This window comes from Tachypleus tridentatus, chromosome 10 (genome assembly GCF_004210375.1).
Source record: "Tachypleus tridentatus isolate NWPU-2018 chromosome 10, ASM421037v1, whole genome shotgun sequence".
Classification (NCBI taxonomy): Eukaryota; Metazoa; Arthropoda; class Merostomata; order Xiphosura; family Limulidae; genus Tachypleus; species Tachypleus tridentatus.
Window position 1 is genome coordinate 100,993,878 of NC_134834.1, and position 14,052 is coordinate 101,007,929.

General features: G+C 30.1%; 1 protein-coding gene across 5 annotated transcripts in view; it reads left to right on the forward strand.

Moving 5' to 3' along the window:
* The window catches only part of LOC143229962 (phosphatase and actin regulator 1-like), a 114,252-nt gene extending 102,576 nt beyond the window's left edge, over positions 1-11,676 (forward strand). The window contains exons 14-15 of one of the 5 annotated variants that reach the window (XR_013016138.1): positions 1,746-4,992; positions 6,248-11,676. The gene's annotated coding sequence lies outside the window, so the exon portion shown is untranslated. Of the gene's footprint in view, positions 1-1,745 lie in introns of all 5 variants that reach the window. The other 4 variants (XR_013016139.1, XR_013016140.1, XM_076462854.1 and 1 more) reach the window with 4 other exon arrangements.
* The last annotated feature ends 2,376 nt before the right edge of the window (positions 11,677-14,052 follow it).

A 14,052-nucleotide genomic window follows, 5' to 3' on the forward strand; every position in this document is an offset into this window, starting at 1 on the left:
CCAAACATTTCTGGTACATGTTAACTACCTTGTCTACAGTGTATCCAACATTTCTGGTATGTTAACAACCTTGTCTACAGTGTATCCAACATTTCTGGTATGTTAACTACCTTGTCTACAGTGTATCCAACATTTCTGGTATGTTAACTACCTTGTCTACAGTGTATCCAACATTTCTGGTATGTTAACTACCTTGTCTACAGTGTATCCAACATTTCTGGTATGTTAACTACCTTGTCAGTGTATCCAACACAGTGTATTCAACATTTCTGGTATGTTAACTACCTTGTCTACAGTGTATCCAACATTTCTGGTATGTTAACTACCTGGTCTACAGTGTATCAAACATTTCTGGTATGTTAACTACCTGGTCTACAGTGTATCCAACATTTCTGGTATGTTAACTACCTGGTCTACAGTGTATCCAACATTTCTGGTATGTTAACTACCTTGTCTACAATGTATCCAACATTTCTGGTATGTTAACTACCTGGTCTACAGTGTATCCAACATTTCTGATATGTTAATTACCTTATCTACAATATATCTAACATTTCTGGTATGTTAAACTATTTTGTCTTCAGTATATTCACCATTTCTGGAATGTTAACTACCTTGTCTGCAATTAATTAAATATTTCTAGTACATTAACTACCTTATCTGTCACAAGGTATTTCTGGTATATTAAGTTTCTTGTCAGTAACAAAAGTAATATTTGTATGGATGTATCCGGTATCCTTTCAGTAACAAAGGTACTATATGTATGATGGTCAAAATATTGAATGTTTCAATGACCTCTGAAAGTAAGTCCTACTATGGCAACCATCCTGAGTCCTGTGTTAGATGAAAGTATAACAACAAAAATAACAGTATAATTACTCAACAATGCTAATCCTTCTGTAACATTTGAAATTATAGAAATCAAACAAAGACAGTTTTACTGAGGTATTTAAAAAATTAACTTGTTAAAATAACAAGCAGCAATGTTGTGAATTTTAAAAATAGCAACAAAAGTATTATTTCCAAGCTTGTCTGTTATTTTAGAGACATGGACAACGTTATCATAAAATAGGCATTAACTCTACTGTGTAGATTCACATTTATAGATTTGTATAAAGATCTGTTTTGTAAAACTCATCAAGAAGTAAATATTACGTAATGAACTGGAATTTATTGAATGCAGTAAGTAGGCTTTCAAATTTGATAGGTGTGAAACAATTGGTGATCTCAGTGTAGATGAAAACACATTTATTACATAGTGCTGAAGAAATCATTTCAACTTAAAGATTTATGTTTGAAGGTTTTTATTGAAAAAGCTTTAATATATAAACGTGTATTATGTATTTATGTTTATAGTGAATTAAATGAATGTGATGTGGTTGATGTTTATTAAATCAAATTTTGGAAAAGCTTCAACCTTGATAGAGATTTCTTCTAATTGAATTGGCATGATAAGGTTGTATATTTGTGATATTTAATGAATAAACTGTAAGTGCACACATACAGTTCTGTTACATGACAATGAGGAAGTTTTATAGTGTGTGTGTGTGTGTATATAAATTGGGATGCAAACAGTATATTATTTTTCTACCTTCATTTTTAGACCAATAATTTCCAATTCAGTTGTTATTTGAATGTTAATTGCTGTTTGTGAAGAACAAACAAAACTAGTTTTAATTTGAATTGTCTATCACATTATGAACTTACATATTCACAGAAAAATTATCAAACATTTCACTTTTCAGGGTCAATAACCATCGTTTACAATTATCTGGTGGTGAAAATCTTAAAAGAAGTGCAGATACTCACCTAGCTACCAGGACCTGGCCTCACAGTGTGTGGAGTATTGAGTTCTATGAAAGTTAATGGTATCTCTTTATGCACTATTCAAATTGAACTGTCAAGAAATACAAAAGATAATAGGACTTGGTAAAAGCTACCAAAAAATAAAGAACTGGTGTGGAGTTCTGGTGGGTACTGTCAGGGTTTCCAGGTGTACAGCTTACATTCTGCTTCTCAGAATCACAGTGCAGTTCCCTAAACAAGACACTGTGGCTAAGTCACAGTACAGTCCTTTAACAAGCCATTGTGGCTGAATCACAGTACAGTCCTTTAACAAGTCATTGTGGCTGAATCACAGTGCAGTCCCTTAAACAAGTCATTGTGGCTGAATCACAGTGCAGCCCCCTAAATAAGTCATCATGGCTAAGAGGAATGTGAAGAAAGTTATTTTATCATATTTAGAAACTAAAATTACTGTCAGCTGATGGCTGGAATGTTTAGATTTTATTTCACACTCATTTTAAAAATGTAATCTTATCATGCATCATTCAGGGTTAAAAATAAATATTTTATTTCTAAGTAATTATTTTTAAATAATTGTTTTTTCATGCTCTTTAATGCAGGAAGTAATTGTAATACTAACAGGAAAATTTAAATGTGGTGAATTAATAGTAGTAACACTAATAGTATTATATGTGGACAATATGTTAGCTCGAACATTCAATTTTAAGAAACACATACTAAAACTGATTAACTGTTAAATCAGTGGCTATATTCATTTTACTGATTGTAATGATAAATTACATGATGAAGTTTTTATTCATTTTTAAGCTCGAAATCAAGCACATCACCTTAACAAGTAGACTGAGAATGCTTTTACTTTTAATAAGGATGTCAATATCTATTTATCACTTCCAGTAGACACACCTTCTCATGGTGCATATTTGGTTAAGCACCAAACAACAGACAATTTCACCTGACAACTATTATAATACATGTACAAACAATGTATTAAAAAAATTTAAAAGATAGAGGTTTTATATGATTGTATAACTAAGTAGCATTTTCATTGTTCAAATGTTGAGTCATCACAAGATAGAAACTCATTTCTGTTACTTTTGGATACTGTATTGCATCTACTCACCAGAAAATGTTTTACTCTTTTTTTTTACATTTATTTTTCCTACACTAAATTATAATTTACTTAAAAGTCAGTGAAAGTTGTAATAAATGTCATGGGAACATATTTGTGGTTTGATACCATAATCAAATATGTGAGTGGGAGTGCCATTCTAATGGTAACTGGCTTTGGAAAAGGATCCAAAATGAGTGTCCTTTTACTTTGAAGAGGGTACATATCCCAGTTATAAAAGTAAAACCTTAGTGTCTAACTGTTAAACTACAAGTGTCATCCTGTTCATATTCTCAACTGTGGGCTGTTTGATTTCAAAATAACTTAGTGATCCAACAGTGATCAAATTTGATGAACACTGGAGAAGGGAGTTTGTAAAAATGTTGCACATTATAGAACACAGTTCCAGTTAAAACCAGTGCATCATATACAGTTAGAACATCAGGTCAGTTGCAGTAAGCTACCATATGATTAAAACACACAATACGTGCTCAGCATGCTAAAGGAAGGTGATCTTTGTAGTGACTTGTTATGTAAACAAGGTAGACAATGAGAGGGAGTCTCTTAAACATAATGCATCTGTGGTTCTAGAAACTACTGTATTATTGATCTTAAATACTTTATTACATATGTAGAAATGTTACAGCAATAATTTCTGTTGTTTTTTAAACACACTTCACAAAATCATTTGTTCTCTATAAAAGTAGGTACAATCCTGATGTCATGTGCACACTGGACAAAACAGTTAAAAGGACTATTAGAATTTATACCATTTTACATATACATTAGTGATGACCTTTCATGTGATTTCAAATGCAAATGATTGTCTTTCAGCTTATTCTCATAAATAAATATTTTGTGCAGGTGGTTTTATATTTTTACACTTTGTGATATTGCACTTCAGTATAAAGTTAGACAGCTACAAAGGGCACTTACATTTCATGTTTAAAGTGCAAGTACTTGTAGAGTATTAAAGTATTGTTATCCACTTCTCTCGTGGCTAGGATCATTTGACATGTCTTATAAGATCATCTTGTATATGTTTGGTGAGACAATCTTTTGTCTGATAATATTCTTCATTAAGTACACGAGGTGGGTGTTATTGTGTGTTAGCTGAAGCCATGACATAACACACAGACAACAAAGAACCATATTGTTCTTGAAAGCTGTCCTTGCATACCCATGCTTGAACAGAGTTAATACTTAAACACATCCTTTACTTTTGACAAATTTGTGAGTTCCCCACTTAAACTCCTGTAAAGTGCTGGCATCCATCATTGCTGATGGCAGGCAGCTCATTTCATAAGTTAGTCCCCCTGTTAGAAAATTAAAACTTCTTAACTAGATCTTAGACTATCTTTGCTAAACTTTAAATATCTGTTCTCTTATCCTGTAAGATGTGGCTTCTGTAATTGAACATTAATTATATCATTCCACAGGCTGTAGATGTCAGTATGTTCACCATTTCACATTTTTGTCCACATTGTACTTTCACCATTGCTACGAGTATTACAATTCTTTATGAAGATAAGAGTTGAATTGGGTTTACTTACATGTAAAAAGAATAAAGGTTTACATAACGGCTCATCCATTGGATGTATTCTTGGCACCTTTTCAAACAGTATTGGATTAAAACACCTCAGGGCTGAGATAGTGAATATCGGGCACCCTCATGTTTGTTTGTTGTACAAAAAAGCCATTACTTCACTGTTCAATATACATCTTAGTCTACAGATGTATATTTATAATTCAATTCAATTCAATTTTTTTGTGTATGTTTATTTTTATTGTTAATCCAGTTTTAACAACATAAATCTTGCTTGAAAAAGTTATTTTGTTGTAACTGTAATAAAATGTAAAATTGAACCCCCAGTTTAAAAGAAAAATTCTTTAAACTCATTTCTCTTCTGATATTCTTCTTGTTTCACTATTGCTCTTTACATACAGTATCCTAGCGTAAAATATTTGGGCCCTTGGGCAACAGTTTCGTCTACCATACCATTAATCTACTACTCATTTCAAATGAGCTGTTCTGTGCATTCCTGTGAGTGGAATGGATCTCATTGAGTAGCTGGCAGGTAAGTCAGCTTTATTAAGTTTGTTTCTACCTGTCCGTTTTTGGTCACTAACATCTAATCAAATCTCAGAGTTGCTACCTTATGATTGCAATATACCATGTGTTTCTCAGTATCAACCTTTTGTCCCTAACATCCAGTTGAGTCTTTACACTATTATTGCAGTGTCTGATCTGTTTTATCAGTATGGGGCTACAATGCTATGATTGCAATGTGCCATCTATTTCTAACTGTCCATTTGTGGTTGAATACGTGTGATTGAGTCTCAGAGTTAGTATGCACTGTGCAGCCACCTTCTTGAAATAACCATTCTATGTGGTGTAACATCTGCTTGTTCAGATATCTAAGTAGTTGTTCCATTGGATTGGAAGTAGTTCCTTATTTATGCTAATGACACTGTAAGACACTTACAGCCAATTCACTTTTATGACTGGCTAACTTCTAATCATCCACTTACTCTCTGCTCTGGGAAACTATCTCCTTTAACACATAGCTTTGGTGTTGGGACACCTGGAGTTATGATTGAAATCAGAAACAGTTGTATATGTATATATCATAAACTGAACAGTCATTTGCATTTCAAATCTCCTCATTGATCATCAGTTACCTGATGCACATGACAATGAACTGATATGAAGATGAATGGCATTATTTTGTAGCAGAATTTATGACTTAGCATAGCTATAATACTATGAATTCCAAATATCCTTTGCTTATATTATGCAGTGAAGATTTAAAATGGTTGTGCATTTACTTAATTAACAGTAATTGCAAAAAGTTCCGAAACTATTATGTTCAGTCTTACCGAGACATTAGACCTTCATGTAAGGATTTAATGGAAAGTATGAATAACAACCACTCTGATGCATTTTACTTTCATTGGAATTTTGTATTTAAAATAAAAAACACTCAAGCATAAATAATTTTGTGGAGTCATATATATTGCAATAAAGATGATATATGTGTGTGTTCTGAGGCACCCTGCCACTGTCATGAGGGCTGAAATTTAGGAATTACTGGAAGTGTAAAATTACCATTGTGTGAACAAAATATGCATTAAAAAATTCTAAATATTTGAATAATTTTTGCAACCCATATATTTCTAAATGTGTGAAAAGTGTTCAATTTATTGTCTTATACTTTCAAACTTCATAAAAGTCATTTGGTAAAATTATCACTTAATAATATAGGTGCATAATATAGTTTAAAAACTACTGTTTATTACATAATGTATGCTAATTATTTTCTTTGCTTTCAGTTATGCCTCTTGGTAAGACTGTGGAAACTTTACAGACTTATGTTAAAATACAGGATTTGATTCCCTGTGGACATAACAGATTATGAATTTTTCTAAAAAAAATAAAATTTGTGTCACAACATCTCATTGTTACTTCAGATTATATTTGAACTAAATCATTTATTAATTTTGTAAACAAATCTAGTAATGCTTAAAAAGTAGAAGGGCAATGAATAGCAGTTATTTATTTGGATCAACTGTAAAGTAGTTACAGGTTATAAACTATTAAAGTATAGAAGAAATTACACGATATCAGTATTGAAGTACATACAAACATGAAGGAATTACACAATATCAGTATTGAAGTACATACAAACATGAAGGAATTACACGATATCAGTATTGTAGTACATACAAACATGAAGGAATTACACGATATCAGTATTGAAGTACATATAAACATGAAGGAATTACACGATATCAGTATTGAAGTACATATAAACACATAGGAATTAAATAATATCAGAAGTGGTCTGCATACAAACACAAAGAAATTAAACAATATCAATAATAGAGTGTATACAAACAAAGAAATTAAAAATACCAGTGTTGATATACATACAAACCTGAAGGAATTAAACAATATCACTACTGGCATGCACATAAACAAAGGAATTAAACAATATCACTATTGGCATGCACACAAACAAAGGAATTAAACAATATTGCTTACTAATGTTACACAGTTAAACAGTATCAGTAACAAAGTACATAGTAACATCACAGAATTAAACAGTATCAGTAACAAAGTACATACTAACATAACAGCCCCCAGTGGCACAGTAGTATGTCTGGGAGCTTACCATGCTAAAAACCAGGTTTCTATGCTTGTGGTAGAGCAACGATAGCCCATTGTGTAGCTTTGTATTTAATTCAAAACAATAAATAACATAAAAGAATTACACAGCATCAGTAACACCTTACATACTAATGTTATATTATTGAAATGTGTCTGTAACACATTACATACTGATGTTAAATGATTTAAACGTGTCTGTAACACATTACATGTTAGTATTAAATGACTGAACAGTATCAGTAACACAGTACATATTAATGTGAAATGATTAAACAGTATCAGTAACACAGTACATATTAATGTTAAATGATTAAACAGTATCAGTAATACAGTACATACTAATGTTAAATAATTAAACAGTATCAGTAATACAGTGCATATTAATGTTAAATGATTGAAAAGTGTCTGTAACGCATTACATATTAATGTTAAATGACTGAAAAGTGTCTGTAACACATTACATATTAATGTTAAATAATTAAACAGTATCAGTAACACAGAACATATTAATGTTAAATAATTAAACAGTATCAGTAACACATTACATACTAATGTTAAATAATTAAACAGTATCAGTAACACATTACATACTAATAAAAGATGAATAAACAGCATCAGTAACACAGTACATGCTAATGTTGAATAATTAAACAGTATCTGTAACACATTACATACTAATAAAAGATGAATAAACAGCATCAGTAACACAGTACATGCTAATGTTAAATAATTAAACAGTATCAGTAACACAGTGCATACTAACGTGAAATGATTAAACAGTATCAGTAACAATGTGCATATTAATGTTAAATAATTAAACAGTATCAGTAACACAGTGCATATTAATGTTAAATGATTAAACAGTATCAGTAACACAGTGCATACTAATGTTAAATAATTAAACAGTATCAGTAACACAGTGCATATTAATGTTAAATGATTAAACAGTATCAGTAATACAGTACATACTAATGTTAAATAATTAAACAGTATCAGTAATACAGTGCATATTAATGTTAAATGATTGAAAAGTGTCTGTAACGCATTACATATTAATGTTAAATGATTGAAAAGTGTCTGTAACGCATTACATATTAATGTTAAATAATTAAACAGTTCCAGTAACACAGTACATATTAATGTTAAATAATTAAACAGTATCAGTAACACAGAACATATTAATGTTAAATAATTAAACAGTATCAGGAACACATTACATATTAATGTTAAATAATTAAACAGTATCAGTAACACAGAACATATTAATGTTAAATAATTAAACAGTATCAGGAACACATTACATACTAATGTTAAATAATTAAACAGTATCAGTAACACATTACATACTAATGTTGAATAATTAAACAGTATCTGTAACACATTACATACTAATAAAAGATGAATAAACAGCATCAGTAACACAGTACATGCTAATGTTGAATAATTAAACAGTATCTGTAACACATTACATACTAATAAAAGATGAATAAACAGCATCAGTAACACAGTACATGCTAATGTTGAATAATTAAACAGTATCTGTAACACATTACATATTAATGTTAAATAATTAAACAGTATCAGTAACACAGTGCATACTAATGTTAAATAATTAAACAGTATCAGTAACACAGTACATACTAATGTTAAATAATTAAACAGTATCAGTAACACAGTGCATATTAATGTTAAATAATTAAACAGTATCAGTAACACAGTACATATTAATGTTAAATAATTAAACAGTATCAGTAACACAGTGCATATTAATGTTAAATAATTAAACAGTATCAGTAACACAGTGCATATTAATGTTAAATAATTAAACAGTATCAGTAACACAGTACATATTAATGTTAAATAATTAAACAGTATCAGTAACACAGTACATACTAATGTTAAATAATTAAACAGTATCAGTAACACAGTGCATATTAATGTTAAATAATTAAACAGTATCAGTAACACAGTACATATTAATGTTAAATAATTAAACAGTATCAGTAATACAGTACATACCAGTGTTAAATAATTAAACAGCATCAGTAACACAGTACATACTAATGTTAAATAATTAAACAGCATCAGTAACACAGTACATACTAATGTTAAATAATTAAACAGTATCAGTAACACAGCACATACCAATGTTAAATAATTAAACAGTATCAGTAACACAGTGCATATTAATGTTAAATAATTAAACAGTATCAGTAACACAGTACATATTAATGTTAAATAATTAAACAGTATCAGTAATACAGTACATACTAGTGTTAAATAATTAAACAGTATCAGTAACACAGTACATACTAATGTTAAATAATTAAACAGTATCAGTAACACAGTACATACTAATGTTAAATAATTAAACAGTATCAGTAACACAGTACATACTAATGTTAAATAATTAAACAGTATCAGTAACACAGTACATATGAATGTTAAATAATTAAACAGTATCAGTAACACAGTACATACTAATGTTAAATAATTAAACAATATCAGTAACACATTACATACTAATAAAAGATGAATAAACAGCATCAGTAACACAGTACATGCTAATGTTGAATAATTAATTAGTATCAGTAATACAGAACATATTAATGCAGCCCAGCATGGCCAGGTGGTTAAGGCACTAGACTCATAATCCAAGGGTCATGGGTTTCAATCCCTATTATTCCAAACATGCTCGCACTTTCAGCCATGGGGGGCATTATAATGTGACTACCAATCCCACTATTCATTGGTAAAACAGTATCCCAAGAGTTTGCTGTGGGTGGTGATAACTGGCTGCCTTTCCTCTAGTCTTACACTGCTAAATTATGGATGGCTAGCACAGATAACCCTCGTGTAGCTTTGAGCAAAATTTGACACAAACGAAGCATATTAATGCTAAATAATTAAACAGTATCAGTAACATATTACATACTGATGTTAAATGATTAAAAAGTGTCTGTAACACATTACATATTAATGTTAAATGATTGAAAAGTGTCTGTAACGCATTACATATTAATGTTAAATGATTGAAAAGTGTTAGTAACACAGTTCATACTAATGTTAAATAATTAAACAGTATCAGTAACACAGTACATAGTAACATCCCAGAATTAACCACATCAATAAAGCAATACATGGTGTTATCAAAGAACTGAACACTATCTGTGATGCAGCACACCGTAACATCAAAATTAGTTTTAAAAAAATTCATTCTCATATAATTTATGTATTGTTTTTTGAGTAAGAATTAAGAATAGAACATTAATAAATAAATAGAGAAAGGGTGCTTATATACATTTTATATGTGTTATTAGTATGTCAGTTGTAAATGTTGTAGAATAGAAGATAAAAACAAATAGACAAAATAACCATAATATAATGGTCAGAATGTTTTCTTTTTGTTGATTGTGTAGAAGTAATGTTTTGTGTATGGATGTATAAACTCTCATGAGTGAATTGAAGTGGACTGATACATGGTGATTTATAGTGATGGAAATTTAAAGAGTGCAGGGAAATGCAAAGGAAATTATATAACCTTCAAAATATTTTTTGTTTGTTAAGAAAAGAGGTTGAAAGATTATGTTTATCAAACTTACAAGGAGTTTGTTATCTTAAGTTTAGTTCTAGTTTCAGATTATTTTGGTACTATCTGATCTAAACTTTCCAATTTTAAAATGAGATCATGATGAAGGCAGTAAGAAAAAAATGAGAAAATTGAAGAAATATGTAAGATACATCGTATGTAAGAAATATGTAAGATACATCGTATGTAAGAAATATGTAAGATACATCGTATGTATTCCACATACATTTCACCAATATACTTCTTACATTTGAATAGAATATATTTTCAAATTAATGGAGTAATTATAACATTAGATTGCTAAATTTTTGTGTAGTATCTGTTTATGTAATATGAAAGGGGATGTAATATATAGACACGTGTATTTATGTAAATACACACACACAATTGGCTAATATGGAGAGAAACCATTTTGTATAAATGCAAATGTAAATTATTTGCAATTTTTGTGTTAACAAAGTCTTTCATTCCAATTGTTGATTTATTTTTGGTTTTATATCCTTTAAATAATTCAGCAAAAATTTATTTTTTGTCATATTTAGGAACTTTAATTCTGATTTTTAGATACTTGTATGTACAATATTACTGAAGTAGAAATATCTCAAAAGCAGTTTTTTATATAAATATGGAAAGTATTCATTATGAGAGAACTTTTAAAGGTTAATAAAATTTAATAAGTATTATTTGAATGTGATCTCATGTTTGGGTCCATATATGTTACAAATATTAAGAAGGATTTAGTATTCTGTATATGTAAATACAGTGTAGTAAGACGTATTGTGTGGAACGTAACATCATGCTTGTGCATAAAAGTCTTGTTGTTCAGAATACAGTATGTATTTGTGAATAAAATACTGTACAAAAAAATAAATGTTTATGACAAATCACAGTGTACATAAAATTATACAGGAATATGTATTGACCTAGGAATTATGTTTAAGAATTGAAACTTTCAATAAAGTGTACAGTAAAAGAATGATTTTAGTACAGATTGTTGAAACTGAATTCGTAAGTTTGTGTTTCATATTCACATAAAATTGGGTTATCAATTTTTACAAAAATCACTTCTTCTCTGTAAGTTGCACCCTGTACTATGGCATATTAAGATCACCAACTGCTGACTTAAATTCTTTTTGAGAAACTATAAATTGTAATTTAAGCATCAAGAAACACTAGTAGGTAGAAGTTGAAGTGTCATCTGAGTTTCTGTTTGAAACATATATATATTAAAATATGATTTACTGTCTAATAAATTAGCATCATGTATATATATATACAATGATTAGACAGTAAATCACATTTTAATTTAGAAGTGTGAAGTATCATAAGTTTGGTACAAGTGCAGGCAATTATTTTATGGCTTTTGCTCAGTCATCACACCAAAATCAAAATTCAGTTCACAGTTTGAGGCTACAGATGAGTTATAAGATTGACAGTCATTTCAGATCATATGGTATGAGAACAGTATCCCAAGATTTGCCAGTGAGTGGTATTATTTGTATCGTCTATCTCTTCAAAATTAAGAATGGTTAGAGCAGATATCCCCCAAGTAACTTTGTTTGAAATTCAGCAAACAATTTTTTAGCTTATTATTTGGTGGAGAGAATCAAAATGTACTTCTTAGTGAGCTAAAGCTTGAAGTAAGAGAGGTATAACACTGACTTATTGAGTAGAAACCCACAGGAAATTATGATTACACATGAGTGTCATAACTATCAACTCTAAAGCTGACAGTGCTGGTTTTGTTGGTATTTTTAAACTTTTTAAAAGCTATCGAGAAGGATATATGACATTTGTATTAAAAGCAAAATACTGGTATTTTAAGAATTTTACATGAACATAATAGCAGTTTCCATAGGGTATGTATTGGTGAAAAATTTAGAGTGGAACATGGTAGCAACTTTTCTAAAGTACTAATTCGTTGAAGAATTAAAGTAAAACACAGTTGTGCTCTCTGTAAAATGGTTGTGCTCTCTGGAGTTGATGGAAGAATTAGGGTGGAACTTCACTTTAAAGATGTGCAATATATTTTCCGTTATGCTGGACATCACTAAAGTTAAATTGTAAAATTTAATGTCAATAGGATTTATAAAATGTAGTGTCAATATATGAATATTCTCCTTCAAACAAATTAGCTATTTTACAAGCCTTTCTATAATGTGACCTTACTTCTAAGAACCATTCCTAACATTAGTTAATAATCTAAATACATTCCATAACTTGTCTAACATTTCATGTGCAGAAAGTTTCCATTCCTAAAATGCTAAAATATTAATAACCCTTTGTGTATTTTTGCGTCAAAAACAACATCATTAATCACAAAATTGCCGACTGTGTTCTTGGGAAACATTACAATCTTAAAAAGATTCTATAGTGTTAATGAATGTCACACATAAAATATGTTTTTCGTCCTTTGTTAGAACTCCCACAATGTGTTTTTTTTATTACATAATGTTTCTGGTTTTGTAGCAAAATATATTTGAATAATCAAAAACAGGCCAAGAAAGATGTTTTTAGAATCATGCTTTCTGTGGAGGAGATTCATACTGTGGATGAATACAATATGGATTTTTCAAATCTCATTTCTCCTGTTCAGATGACAATGATTTGTAGACCAAATTGACCATGTGGAAGACAAGACACATCTTTCAGTAATTTGCTCAAAATTATCTCATTATTGTTGTACATGATGGCTTTTGTTGCCTAAGTACCATGTTTTGCAGTTGTGATGTCATCATAACACTACACAACTATATGTATAGTGCCTTGCTGGTTTACATGTATACACTGATTTACTCAAAGCAGTCGGCTGAACAACTAGGGACTTGTAAAGAACAAACAAGGCTGGAAATAGAATTTACATTATTTTCCCACATTACAAATCCCTGTTTTGCCTCTACTAAAACTAATAAGCACTATAGACATGGAGTCAAAATCGGGATTTGTTAGTTGAGAAAATACTATGGACTAAACAGATACTTGAGGTTGTACCTTGTTTCCATAGAATGAAATGCATTTCCACTCTTCCTGTTTTTAAGTTTAGGTATACAAGCTCTGGATTAATGAACCTCAAAAGGATTAGTGCTGGAGCTACTTGAAATCTTTTAGCAGAACTGATGGAGGTGAAAAACATCCCAGTATCAGCGTACACTTGAGCTAGTACTTTAGATCTGCATCAACAATGAAAACATTCATTGGTCATTCAGGTAACCATCTTCAGCTAGGAAGAGCCTTTACCTACAAGCAAGAAAAGAATTCCTGTACACTGCTTCATGCAATATGTTTTCAAATCTAGATGAAAATTATCCACATCTTTCTTTGCCCAAAGTGTTTTAGAAAAACAAGCAAGAAGACTTGGACAACAGAGCTAGTCTTCTG